Genomic DNA, 13,492 nt, shown 5'->3' on the forward strand with positions numbered 1-13,492 from the left:
ATAATGTCTATCATCTCAGTCGCAGGGCACCAGGTGGTCAAGAACCTGAGCGAGCCATCCGAGATTACACTGGTCCACCTGGACATCTATGCCGACTACCTGAAGGAGAAGGATCCCAAACTGGACTCCAGGGCAGTGCGAGCGCTGCTCACAACGGGAGGTCCGAGGCTGATGAAAGTGGACGGACATTATATCGATGTCCATGGCCCTTACCCGATTCTGATGAATGTGGATGGCATCAATATCTACACGAAAGCTCACATAACTGATGCGAACGATCAGGTTGGCCGGATATACATTGGTCAAGAGGAGCTGAAGGTCAGACGAATCGGACACAACGCGATGCTCGAACAAGATGCGGTGCATATTGGTTGCGAGGCCGATCTGGCCGCACACGTTCTGGACGTGCAAGGCAGACAACTGTCAGTAAAGGGGCTGCTAGACACGGGAGCAGTGGTTAGTGTCATGCCAGTCAAAACTTGGACCGACATGGGTTTCGAAAGATCGGATCTCATACCGACAAACATCAGGTTGGCAGCTGCCAATCAGGGAGCGATCTATGTCGCCGGACGAACCCCGATCATCTCACTGCAGCTCGGAGGAAGACATCTTTGGATGAGCTTCCTAGTAGTAGAGAATTTGGATGAATCCGACCAGTTCATCCTAGGAAGGGATTTCGTTCGCAACTTTGACGTCACGATCGATCTCAACGACGGATTGATTAGGATCAAGGATCCTGAAAGAAAGTATGAGAAAAGACCCCTTAATAAGATCTTAATTAATCAGGCCAAGGTGCCGATTTTTCTGGATCGAAAAGTTAGATTAAAACCGAACCAAGCCGTAATAGCAACGTTTAGGATGAGGAACTTGAATGAACTCAGCAATGACAGACAGGTGTGTCTGGTACCAAATCCAAACAGTAAAAGCTCGGCTATTTTAGGAAGAAGCTTCTCACTCACTCAGAGCGGACTGTGTGTGAGTGTGTTATTGAACACAGAAGCAACAACAGTGACAATACAGAGGGGAAAGAAACTTGGCTACGCTTTGCCTCTGAACACAGACTTTCTGAGTGTGGAGAACTTGAAGAAGTTTGACGTAACTAAATGTCCATTACATGCGAACCAAGAATGTATAATGAAAAGAGTAATTGAATTGAAATCTTCTAGGAAATTGTTTTCAATGAAGTCGGAAACAGATGATGGGCTGTCTAGTTGTTCCAACTTTCCTGAAAGGCCGACGGAAGCAGAGTTAGCAGCGAATAGGCCTGTCCTACCTGAGATAGAACATCTGAAGTGTAAAATATCTGACAAGGAACTAGATTCGCTCAGGGCGGTGCTAGATCGGAACGCAGACGTTTTTTCAAAGCATAAGGCCGATATAGGTTGTTGCAATTTTGTAGAGCACGAGATTGAGAGAGAAGAGGGCTCGGTACCTCATAGGGAAGGGGCGAGAAGAATGACCCCAAATAAGTCAGAAGCGTGTAGGAAGGAAATTGAAATGTTAATGGAGTACGACATGATTGAGCCGTCGAAGTCCCCATGGGCTTGTGGCGTGGTCATGGCGAAAAAGAAAGGGGGGCAACTCAGGTTTTGTTGTGATTTCCGTTATCTGAACGCAGTGACTATAAAAGACGCATACCCCATTCCCCGCATCGATGAGAGCCTATCCAAGCTGGGAGACGCTAAGTTCTTCACGACGTTGGATTTGGGCTCAGCATTCTGGCAAGTGCCACTCAGAAAGCAAGATCGAGAGAAAACAGGTTCGCGTGTGAGCTGGGACTGTTCCAGTGGAAGAGGATGCCATTCGGATTGTGCAACGCGACGGCCACATTCCAGCGACTGATGGCTCAGGCACTCACGAGCGTCACTAAGAAATACGGGAATCTCATCATGTGTTATGTCGATGATGTTGTGATTGCAACACCAACCCTAGAAGACCACATAGAGAGGTTGGAGGAGGTGTTTTCTTGCATGAAGCAGGCGGGTCTGAAATGCAAACCCTCTAAGTGTGAAATCCTCAGGGATTCCATAAAGTATTTGGGCCGCCTGGTTGACAAACATGGAGTGAGACCAGATCCCGAAGCGGTTGAAGCGGTGTTGACCTGGAAGGCACCTAAAACAGATACACAGTTGATGAGTTTTCTGGAATTCGCCAATTATTATCGTGAGTTCATCAAGGGGTATGCTGACAAAATATACCCCATGCAGAGATTGATGAGAAACAAGGGCAAAAAGTTCACCTGGACTGATGAGGCACAAGTCTCATTTGAAAACATCAAACGTGAACTTTGCGAGGCACCGGTCCTCGGCATGCCAACGGAGAAGGGAATGTTCGTGCTGGACACGGATGCATCAGTGGTTGCGATATCAGGCATACTTCACCAAGAGCAGGAGTGGAACGGGAGAACGGTTCTTCGTCCGATAGCTTATGGAAGTAAAGTCCTGAGTGACACTGAGATGAAGTACGGCGCACCAAAAGCGGAGATGTTTGCTGTGATCACGTTCGTGGAAAAATACAGGGCCTACCTGGGGAGTGCTCCATTCAAGTTACGTGTGGACAATCGTGCCCTTGCCTGGCTGAAAACCTATTCGATGGATCAAAGCTACATTGGTCGTTGGATCGTGCGTTTGGATGGATACCACATGATCATAGAGCACCGTACCCGTGACAAGCACCAGAACGCAGATAGCCTCAGTAAAAAGACAGAATTTTATGAGCGCCTCGAGGAGAAGCAGGCTAACCAATCAGAGATCAAAGAGGGGTTTTCCTTTCTGGACAAAGAAACCTACGATAAGCTGCCACTTACTAGGTGGTTAGACAAATCAGGACATCCTATACCTGGACACCCTGACCTTCCAGTGGAGACGGCCGCGGACATAAAGCTTTTAGCCAGAGGCGAACCCGTTCCGTTGGATCTGCTAGTCCGATGCAACTTGGTACAGCAAGAACTGACTAGGCTGGGTATAAACAGCATCGCTTTATTGAATAAGACGGTGAACGTGGCGCCGGACGTCATGGGAAAACTCCGTGACTTGTTGGATAGGGAAGTGAATAGGCATGATCGTGAATGGATGGAGACCATGCAGAGGTTGACTGTCACCGAGAGAACAGAGAAGAGGCCAGTGTCCATTCGCAGCCGAGGCGTTGAACGGGATTGCAGGTCGATCGTCAACCAGCTGGTGACCTCGATGCCGAAAGAAGTATTGTTGAGAACTTCGTTCACTGAATATGGAACATCGAATCAAAACCAAGCTACTGAGGAAGTCAGGATCAGATCGAAATCTAGCTTCACGAGGAGAGTGCACTTCACGGATGCAAAAGAGGAATACGAGCCAAGCCCAGATTGTTCGTCCATGGACGAGACAATGTCCGGGGAGTCTGACACCTTCGAGCCAGTCAAGGACGTCTCCTCTGATGAGTCAGACATCTTTGAGCCCGTGCAGGACGACTTGTCCGGGGAGAGGTTGACTAGACCACCTAGGGGCAGAATTTTGTCCGGGGAGTCGGGTTCAAAGCGACCGATGGACAGAGTTTTGTCCGAGGAGTCAAGAAACATCTCAGACAACTTGGAATATGATGTTGAGGAATCAGTCGTTTCAAGTGGTGACTCGAGACCCCAGTCCTGGGACAACACGTCTGAAACAACTTGCAATTCCGATGTGTCAGAGATCGCAATCCACTCCTTATTGGTAGACTGGAAGCAGCGTGGGCTGGACCGAGAAACACATCAGGATCCAGACAGGGACAGATACACCTCAGATGAAGAGGGCACTGTGGTAGATAATGCCGCAGACGAGCTCGAGCTGATAGCAGTTTCAAAACGCCCAACCAGATTGCTGCCACATGGTACGGTCGTCCGTACCAATCTGGAACCATCTGTGCAAGAAGCGACGCCTTTGAAAAAGATATGGTGTGTCAAGTTGATGGACGATGCTCATGCTCCGGAGATAATGAGTGGGCAAATGAACGTGGTGAAGACGTATTTGAAAGCCAGGTACAGGCTGTCGGATCTCCTGAGGGCTCAACGAAATGATAGAATGACGAGCAGTCTGAAAAGATGGATCGAGAATGGAGCACCTGACAAGGGAGACTTGGAAGAAGACAGCTACAAAATCCTGAAGCAATTTTACCTGAAGAGGAAAGACTTGTTGTACCTGAATAAGGACGGAATCGTAGCCTGTAAGCGCAAGGAGGAGGACAAGGTCCTTTATAAATACAATTCAATAGTGTTGCCACAGTTGTACCAGACTGAATTGCTCTTTCGCTCACATGATCAGATGGGACATCAAGGCGTGGACAAAGTGTATAACAGGATACAAAAACGATTCGAATGGCCGGGATTGAAGAAGGCTTGTGAGAAATGGATAGCCGCATGCCTGTCTTGTCAACAGGCAAAGGATCCCAGGAAACTAAGGTTCCCCCTACAGTCAATAGAATCGTCAGGTTTCAACGAAGTGGTGCAAATTGATCATCAGAAAATCTGCATGACAGCAACGGGCTATAATCAGGTGCTGGTAATGATCGACCATTTTACGAAGTATGCGGAGGCAGCACCCTGCATGACAGCGTCGGCAGAAGAAACATGCGATCATTTGATAAACGTGTGGATAGCAAGGCATGGCTGCCCCATCACGTTTCAATCGGACAATGGCAAAGCATTCGTAGGTGATCTCACGAAAGAGTTAATGAAAAGGTCGCAGGTAGCGCAGGCCCACTCGACCACTTATCACCCGCAAACGAATGGCCTAGTCGAGAGGCAGAATCGCACACTGGTATCCATGTTGAGAGTCTACTGCTCACGCTATATGGATGACTGGGACAAGCACTTGCCGCAAGTGATGGGTGCTTACAACAGCACGGAGCATTCCACCACGGGAATAAGCCCACATATGATGCTGACGGGTCATGAAATAGCACTCCCGTTAACGTTCTTCTACCCTGAATATGAAGGGAAGAGGACAGCACCGCAAACGTACGTGCGGGACGTTATTAGAAGACAACAGGACCTCAATGACTTATGCAGGAGGAATACGCAACAGGCGCAGATTAGACAAAAAAGGAGGTTTGATAAAAGGACGGCCGATGCAAAAGCCTACTCAGTTGGCGACTACGTCTGGGTGTTCCAGGAAGTGGTTCCACCAAAAGGAACCAAGAAACTATTAAAGAAATGGCGTGGTCCATTTCAGATAACAGAGGTGCATCAAGGAGGTCGTTTTTATCGGCTGAGCACCGGAAGAGCGGCTCATTACGAGAATATCAAACCACACAACGCCTCGTCCGAGGATTGGTGCATCCCAGCGGACATGCAAGAGGGAGACTATTTAATAGTGGATCCTGCTTGTGAAGTGAATGAAAGGGGTACTCGCGACAAGAACGACGGGAATGAGATGGTGGACAATTGTGATCTACCACTGGATCTCGAGTTGACTGAGCGAGTAGAGGTGGACGATGAAACTCTACCCTATGCCGAAGAAGACTGGGATTGCCCGGAACAAACCGAAATTGACAAAGGAAAACAGCCTGACTTTCCGCTCACTATGGAGACACGCCAAAGTAAGAGGGGAAAAAACCAGAAGAAATACAATCCGTATGGCGAGGACTTCGTTCTAGACCGGATAGTAGTGAGTGATGTCATAGACTCGCTGGTGGGGCTGGACGAAGTAGCGATGCTAGAAGAAATCGACCTTGTGAACGATATGGATCAAGATTGGATCGACGATCGATCAGAACCGGAAGTGGAGTTCGAACCAGAAGCGGAACAGACTCATGAGCAAGAACTAACAAACTTGCGCGTGCTCGAATGGCTCCACGATCTGCCGACAAGAGACGATCCTGACGATTCAGGACGTCGACAGAGACGGCGTCAAATACATCAGTCATGACAATACCGAGTCCAACTGGGTCGCCCCAGATGGTCCTCTACGTGTTCCACAATCCAACCTCGGTCTCCTAGACTTTGGGCGATCGACGGGGATGTCGATGGATATTTTTGTCCGGGGAGTGGGGGTAGGACTCACGCACACCAAAAATCTCATAATAAAAAAATTGAAATCGGCAAGGGAAACCGGAGAACTAGAGACAGAGGGCGAGAATGCTAAGAAACCACCTTTTGGACGAATCTTTGAATCGTATTTTGATCTCCCGAACCACTATTCGAACAATATCGTTATAACGGACAGCGATTTCATACTCACGGAACGCACGTGCGCCATAGCGATAACTGCGGACGTAAGCTTCAAAACAGCACTAGCGGACGACTTTAAAAGAGAGTACAAGAATATCGAGTTTTTGTGGAAACAGAGGCCGGGTGTAGGAGGAATGATAGCGTTGCCCCCTGTTGCATCACAGATACCAGGGAAATATTTGTGTTTTTTGGTTACGAAAGCTACTGATAGGCAACACGTGAATCCGGAGAGCTTGGTATTGGCCTTGACTCGACTTAGGGATTTCCTGGTTGAGAGAGGTGTGACCTCTCTCTCGTTGCCAGTTTATGATCCCAATAGAGGGAAGCTACACCCGAGAGAGTTGTACGCTCTTGTGCATGTGATATTTTCAGAGACTGACATAGAGGTTTACTTACATAAAAAATACTATCTGAGCATATGCTAAGAATTGCGCTCGGCGATAAGTGGTTTTTATTAAGTTGCTCGATAAGAATTAGAGTCAAGTTTTAGGTTAGGCTTTAGGTACAGTATTAGGAATTAGGTTTTTATATGATAGTATAGGTGTGTGATGTTTATGTGTTTATGTTATGTTATTGTTATGATATGTTTTATGTTTGTGTCATCAAGGTGACAGCGCTTATTCGTGCTACTCTGACAAAGATAAAGGTGGACGATCCACCTTGGTGCTAAAATTTTAAATCAGAATTGAAAAAGAGAATTTCAATGGAGAGTTTTAGAGAATTGATTGATGTTGCATCCTAAAATGATGGTTCTAAGTCGCGACCTGTTTTTTAGATCTTGATTGATCGAAAATTGTTTACTGAACACTGAATCAGAAGAGACAGAGAGAAATTACACGACACGACAAGAAGAATCAACACGAAAAGAAATGGGTGACACTAACGAACTCATGGAATTCCTCTCAGCGAGTCTAGGAGCGACTCTAGACGAGATCTATCAGCGGCTGATCGATTGTGATTTTACACGAGAAGACCCGGGGTTGGCGATGTTTGTGGTCGCACTCCTCAATGCACTGGGAAGAGAGGGTCGAGGGAATCGCCCTACAGAAGTCGTGTTGATGTTGGCCTTCGGTGAGTCCGGGACCGCCGAGAGAGGCCGAAACCGATTGATGAGATGGAGGCGCGGAGAGATGTCTGGCCACGACCTGGCTCGTGAGCCAGGACTAGGTGAGCAAAGGGACCACCGGCTAGGTGAGATGCCCTTGCCCGTCCAACCTGCGCAGCCACTCATTGGAGCGAAGAGACAACGTGATGGGCCAGGCCCGTCACACTCTGTCGACTCTCCAACAGCTGCTCCTCCCCTGAAGAGAGTGAGAGTGAGCGAGATAGAGATCCAGACGTCGGAGACGATTGAGACACTGGAGAAGAAGGAGAGAGATCAGAGTGAGCTGTGTGCCAAACTTCAGGAGTACAGGGCCATAGCTCGGGAGAGAGACGAATGGAAAAAGAAATTTGAAGATCTGCAAGTGGCCTACAAGGAGGATGAGATAAAGCACCTGAGGGAGCTGTATATGGCGAAGGTGAGCCAAGTGTCACCGGAAATCCTGGCGAGCATGAGGTCCTCGGAGGGATCTAACGACACACGCCCCAGGACAACAGCGCAGGAGCTGTGCGCATCGAGAGGACCTGAGGTTCTGGATTTGCGTGCATCAAGGGGGCCCGAGGCTCCCCAGCAGACACGACCGTCTGCTTCGAGTCAGAGGTTTACGATACCAGACCCTTCTGACACCTATCTAGCTCCTCAATTTCAGGAATCATTTAACCAAGTGGCCAGAGCCGCGATGGATGAGATCAACAGAGGCACTGAGCGGACACTGGCTAGGATCGTTCCTTCCCAGCGTCGTGATCATTCATCAAATAGCTCGGAGCGAGCAACCCGCACGATAGCGTGTTCTGCGCCTGGTGGAGTCTTTGAGAAGTCTTGCGTGGTAGACATCAGGAAGAATCTGATGGCACGTCATCAGTTCACGCAAGTGCCAGCCGAGCATCCTCGAGCCTGCCTGAATGACATGAGCTGGAACCCCGCCACGAACGACCAAGTAATTCCCCCAGGGAGTCGCCATTTGATCATTGGAGACAGTTTGGTGAGAGATCTGAATGAGATCTTCGTCTATGGTCAGACTACCATTCTGTCCTTTGGAGGAGCCTCAGTGGCTCAAGTTATCAAAATGATGGAGTTCCAGAGCGAGGATCATCTGGATACATTAGTAATGATGCTGGGCCCCCGTGACTCCAGAGAACAAGTGGGAACCTCTATTGGTGTGTCTATTGAACGAATTGAAAGAAAAGTATAGACCCAAGCTCATGATCCTGTGTACGATACCACCAAATCCTTTGGTGGGCACTATAGCTGCAGAATTCATGAATGGCAACGTGACGCGGTGGAATGAAATGACCCGCAGTCTGGTGAGAAACAATCCTGGAGAGTTGCGACTCCTGGATCTCGAAAATATGCTGCGCATGACTGACCACATCGCGCTCACTAAAGATGGAGTGCACTTCAATACCCAACGAGGGAGGCATTGGATTAATGATGTGTTTCAGACGCAATTGAGGGAAGCGGAGCAAGATTCGAGGGCGACCGGTTCTTTGGCTCGGACCAATTCGACCGGAGGGAGTAGAATAAGGGCAACCGTGCCCGAATCCCTCGCCAACCGTCTAGGGCCCTTGGCAACGGAAACGGTTGGAGCCGCAACCGTCGCTCCGAGCTCAATTTCAGGAATCATTTAACCAAGTGGCCAGAGCCGCGATGGATGAGATCAACAGAGGCACTGAGCGGACACTGGCTAGGATCGTTCCTTCCCAGCGTCGTGATCATTCATCAAATAGCTCGGAGCGAGCAACCCGCACGATAGCGTGTTCTGCGCCTGGTGGAGTCTTTGAGAAGTCTTGCGTGGTAGACATCAGGAAGAATCTGATGGCACGTCATCAGTTCACGCAAGTGCCAGCCGAGCATCCTCGAGCCTGCCTGAATGACATGAGCTGGAACCCCGCCACGAACGACCAAGTAATTCCCCCAGGGAGTCGCCATTTGATCATTGGAGACAGTTTGGTGAGAGATCTGAATGAGATCTTCGTCTATGGTCAGACTACCATTCTGTCCTTTGGAGGAGCCTCAGTGGCTCAAGTTATCAAAATGATGGAGTTCCAGAGCGAGGATCATCTGGATACATTAGTAATGATGCTGGGCCCCCGTGACTCCAGAGAACAAGTGGGAACCTCTATTGGTGTGTCTATTGAACGAATTGAAAGAAAAGTATAGACCCAAGCTCATGATCCTGTGTACGATACCACCAAATCCTTTGGTGGGCACTATAGCTGCAGAATTCATGAATGGCAACGTGACGCGGTGGAATGAAATGACCCGCAGTCTGGTGAGAAACAATCCTGGAGAGTTGCGACTCCTGGATCTCGAAAATATGCTGCGCATGACTGACCACATCGCGCTCACTAAAGATGGAGTGCACTTCAATACCCAACGAGGGAGGCATTGGATTAATGATGTGTTTCAGACGCAATTGAGGGAAGCGGAGCAAGATTCGAGGGCGACCGGTTCTTTGGCTCGGACCAATTCGACCGGAGGGAGTAGAATAAGGGCAACCGTGCCCGAATCCCTCGCCAACCGTCTAGGGCCCTTGGCAACGGAAACGGTTGGAGCCGCAACCGTCGCTCCGAGCTCGAACGTGAGAGACAGGCTAGGGACTGCTCCTCCTCCCAGGCCGCAATCGATTGGAAGCCGACTCGGCAGATCGGTGGAACAGAACAACAGGAATAACTCCCAGACCGCGTCTAGGAGGAACGATTCGCCTGCCACGACAAATCCTGCTTCGACAGCAGGACCGTCTACAAGTACCGTGCCAGCGGAGGGGATCGAATCAGGCAGCAGGCTGCTTTGGAATAGATCAGATCCTAGTCATTGGGGTCAGTATAAGACGGACATGTCGGCGAAGTTGAATATGAATACCTTGACGTGTCGGGAGGATGCGATGAGAATGACTGGCGGTGAAAGTCCCACAGTGTCTCGACTTTATCGGATACCGGGTGTGGATTGGCTGCTAGCAGAGCAGGAGAAATTCAGCTCCTCGACCTCACTCCGACATGTAGACCTGGATGGATTACCTCATGACAATACCTTTGGACCTTTAAACACCCGGTCGCTCACCGACGTTCGAGATAGGACCCGGGAAAGGACACCACCTGTGCGCAAGGGCAAGTTCCAGACGGAGAACAAGCCCAATAACAAACATCACAAGATGTACAGACAATTCGCTAAACCACCCGGTCAGACGCCGGGCGAGTATTCGAGGGATTACCCCCGAACTACAACAGTGGTTGGAGACGATAAGAGATACGGGAACCTGAAGGCCCCAATAGGCGATGGCCTTTTTGCAGCTTATGACCCCTTGGACATGAAGGCTGCCAAATATCTGGTTGTGGCCGGCTCCGATTATCTCTACACGCCCCGTTCTCTATTCTGGCCCGATGTGATTTTCTTAACGGCGCCTAAACTGGACTGGGGACAGGCGATAGGCATGATGATAAGTGTACGGAGAGTGGTCAGCATGGAGCCGCAGGTAATAGTGGTTGCAGGCTCAAATGATCATCTACAAAGCAGGGGCTTATTGTCACGTCTGACGGATGGATCGATCCCGAGTAACGAAGTTATAGGGGAGGCGATAATGACACTGCTCTCGGCGATGGCCGAGGTAGAGGCAGCAGCAAGACAACGTTTCACCATGAATGTGGTGAAGGTGATCTTCGTATTGTCACCAGGCTACGCTGCGTTGCCTGAACCCCTTCAATTTGTGTACACAATGGTCACGACGATAGCAGAGGGGATATTTAACGTGATAATTCCTGCCCCAAACAGAGTGGTGGACCCGGACAATTACTATCCGTCCCGATCTGAGCTTCCCGCCGTTTGGGCTGACATCTCGAATGCCATACAGGGGCTCAGAGATTGTAGCACAACTCGGTTGGTGCTAGATGAAGTTCTGGGGTTGGAGCTGTCCAACTTCGCAAGATTACTGAAGCTAAGACCAGGGGTAGGTGACGATCATCTGTTAGTACAACAGGTGGCTGATGATCTCTGGTTCAGACAGATGGATCATGCAGAGAAGGATGATCAGAAAGAATATGACGTCAGCAGAGGAGGACCTCATGGCAATAGCTTTGCGTACGAAGCCACACAACAACATATGGTTGTATCTGTCACCGAGGCTGTGCACCTTGGGTGAGGACGCGTTTGAGCACGCGCCGGCAATAATTAAAGAGATACACGCGTATCTGAAGAATCTACTTAATGCCCGGGAGTTGGCTGGAGGCAAGATGTTGAAACTGATGCAAGACGTAAACACGATGTCGCTGGATAAGTTCCAAGCTGACGTGCTGGCCACAAAGGCACAGTACGAACGATCAGATGCTATCTTGGGTGGAATGGGAGTGGGATGGACGCCATCTTTCCTATCGACGTGCTATCCGAGGGCATCTAGGAACCTGATCGCGAGTTTCGTCAAAGACACCAGGAAGTTGTCGATTGGCCTGGTGCTAGCCTTATACGTGACATTTGGTCATGAAAACTTTGTGAAAGGACCGGCAAACCTCTTTACCCAAGCATTGGCCGATTTGAGATTGGATGGACTCCTGACTCTGATTGCCATGACCTATGGTCGACTGGGAGACTTGCTTGTGCTATTGCGTTACCCTGAACAACTACAGGGACCCAGTCGTGAGTTCAATGCACAGTTGGAAACTGCCTCGCTCAAGAAGATGAAAGACTGGAGGACTCTCCTACTTCAATACCTCTTGCAACAAAACAGAAGCGTCACAGGAGAGGACAAAGTGGCGACGAACGCAAGCGAATGTAAGCAGTATTGTGGCATGCCCTTACTAACAGACTTAGCTGTCATGATGCGGATTGATCCGTTGGCTCTGGTCCACGGACTGAGGGAATTCGTCACAGTGGTGTATGGACCGGTGATGTCTTTTGCGTTCCCGGATGTGCAAGTTAAAGCGTACAGGAATTCAGTGTTGTACGTCAACCTGGTCTCAGTAGTGGATTGTTCCGTGCTGAATTGGGTAGAACAGAGTGAACTGAGGAAGCTGGCTAGCGACGATAGGCTGTTCGGAAGAATAGCAGAGCCAGGCTGGGTGTTGATGGACTTCAACAACCACTTCAAATGCAGAATGGGCCGTGAGGATCTGTCCCACATCCAGTTTAACCCAAAACTCTGGAATTTGAGACCAGTGATGAAGGACACAGGAGAGGCTGTGGGAGTACCTCAATTGCCGGGAGCCTATGCCCATGCGAAAGAGAATCAACAAACATGGCTTCCTGGGTCCAGGCCGCTGCCGGACCAATGCCATCGATATCCACCGATAAGGAGGATGTTGTTGGGAGTCACATCTCCCATCACTGCCCCTCGTATTGGAGCAGCTCGTGACGCAGAGAAGAGAATGCTGAAGTGGAGTGGAGGGATGGAGCCGCGCTTCATCAGCTGGAACGTTGCTGCCGCGCATACGTTCGACTTCTCATTCCCCGATGCCTGGAGCAGGAAAAAGATCAAAGCACTACCCTCCAGGAGACCAGAGGTCTCGGCTGAAACGTGGAACGAAGTATATTCTTCCGCGGATGACTTATCGAGACTGAAGTGGTCAGGAGAAGCGAAAGTGGTGATGCTGGAGGTGGCAAGGGAGAGCAGAGGAGGCTCATATATAACGATAGAGGACCTGGCCCCACATGGCGAGGAGTTGGTAGAGTTCCTGGTCGATGATGAATTGTTTTATCATGCAGGAGACATGGCCGTACCGGCTCGGCCGGATTCGGGCACAGACGCGCGACAAGGACCCTCGGGACCTAGGCCGAAACCTGATGCGGACGACGATGAATTGATGGATCAGGACGATAACGATGACGGGACCGGAAGTAAGACGGAGAAACCGGGAGAGACCGATCTAGGAGCGTTGGAAAGGGACTTGCTAGAATACCGGTTCAGTGAAGATGACGATGGGGAAGTCGATGGGAGTTTACTGTTAATGGCACCATCATCCTTCATGTCTCCTACAAAGGATAGAGAGTGCCGAAGCAGGGACCCGCAGAAACTGCTTTATGAATCACCAAGGAGGAGGAAAATCGAAGAGTCAATGAAGATATCGTTCCTCAGCACATTACCAGAAGAAGAATGGGAAAGATATCAAATGGAGTTGGAAGGTAAGACAGGAGCAATCTGGAGCCGAGTAAACTTCATGGAGAAATCTTGGGACGTGATAAGGCGATATGGGACGCAGTCCATAATGAAGGTGGGATTG

The sequence above is a fragment of the Symsagittifera roscoffensis genome, chromosome 7 (genome assembly GCF_963678635.1).
Source record: "Symsagittifera roscoffensis chromosome 7, txSymRosc1.1, whole genome shotgun sequence".
Lineage (NCBI taxonomy): Eukaryota > Metazoa > Xenacoelomorpha > Acoela > Convolutidae > Symsagittifera > Symsagittifera roscoffensis.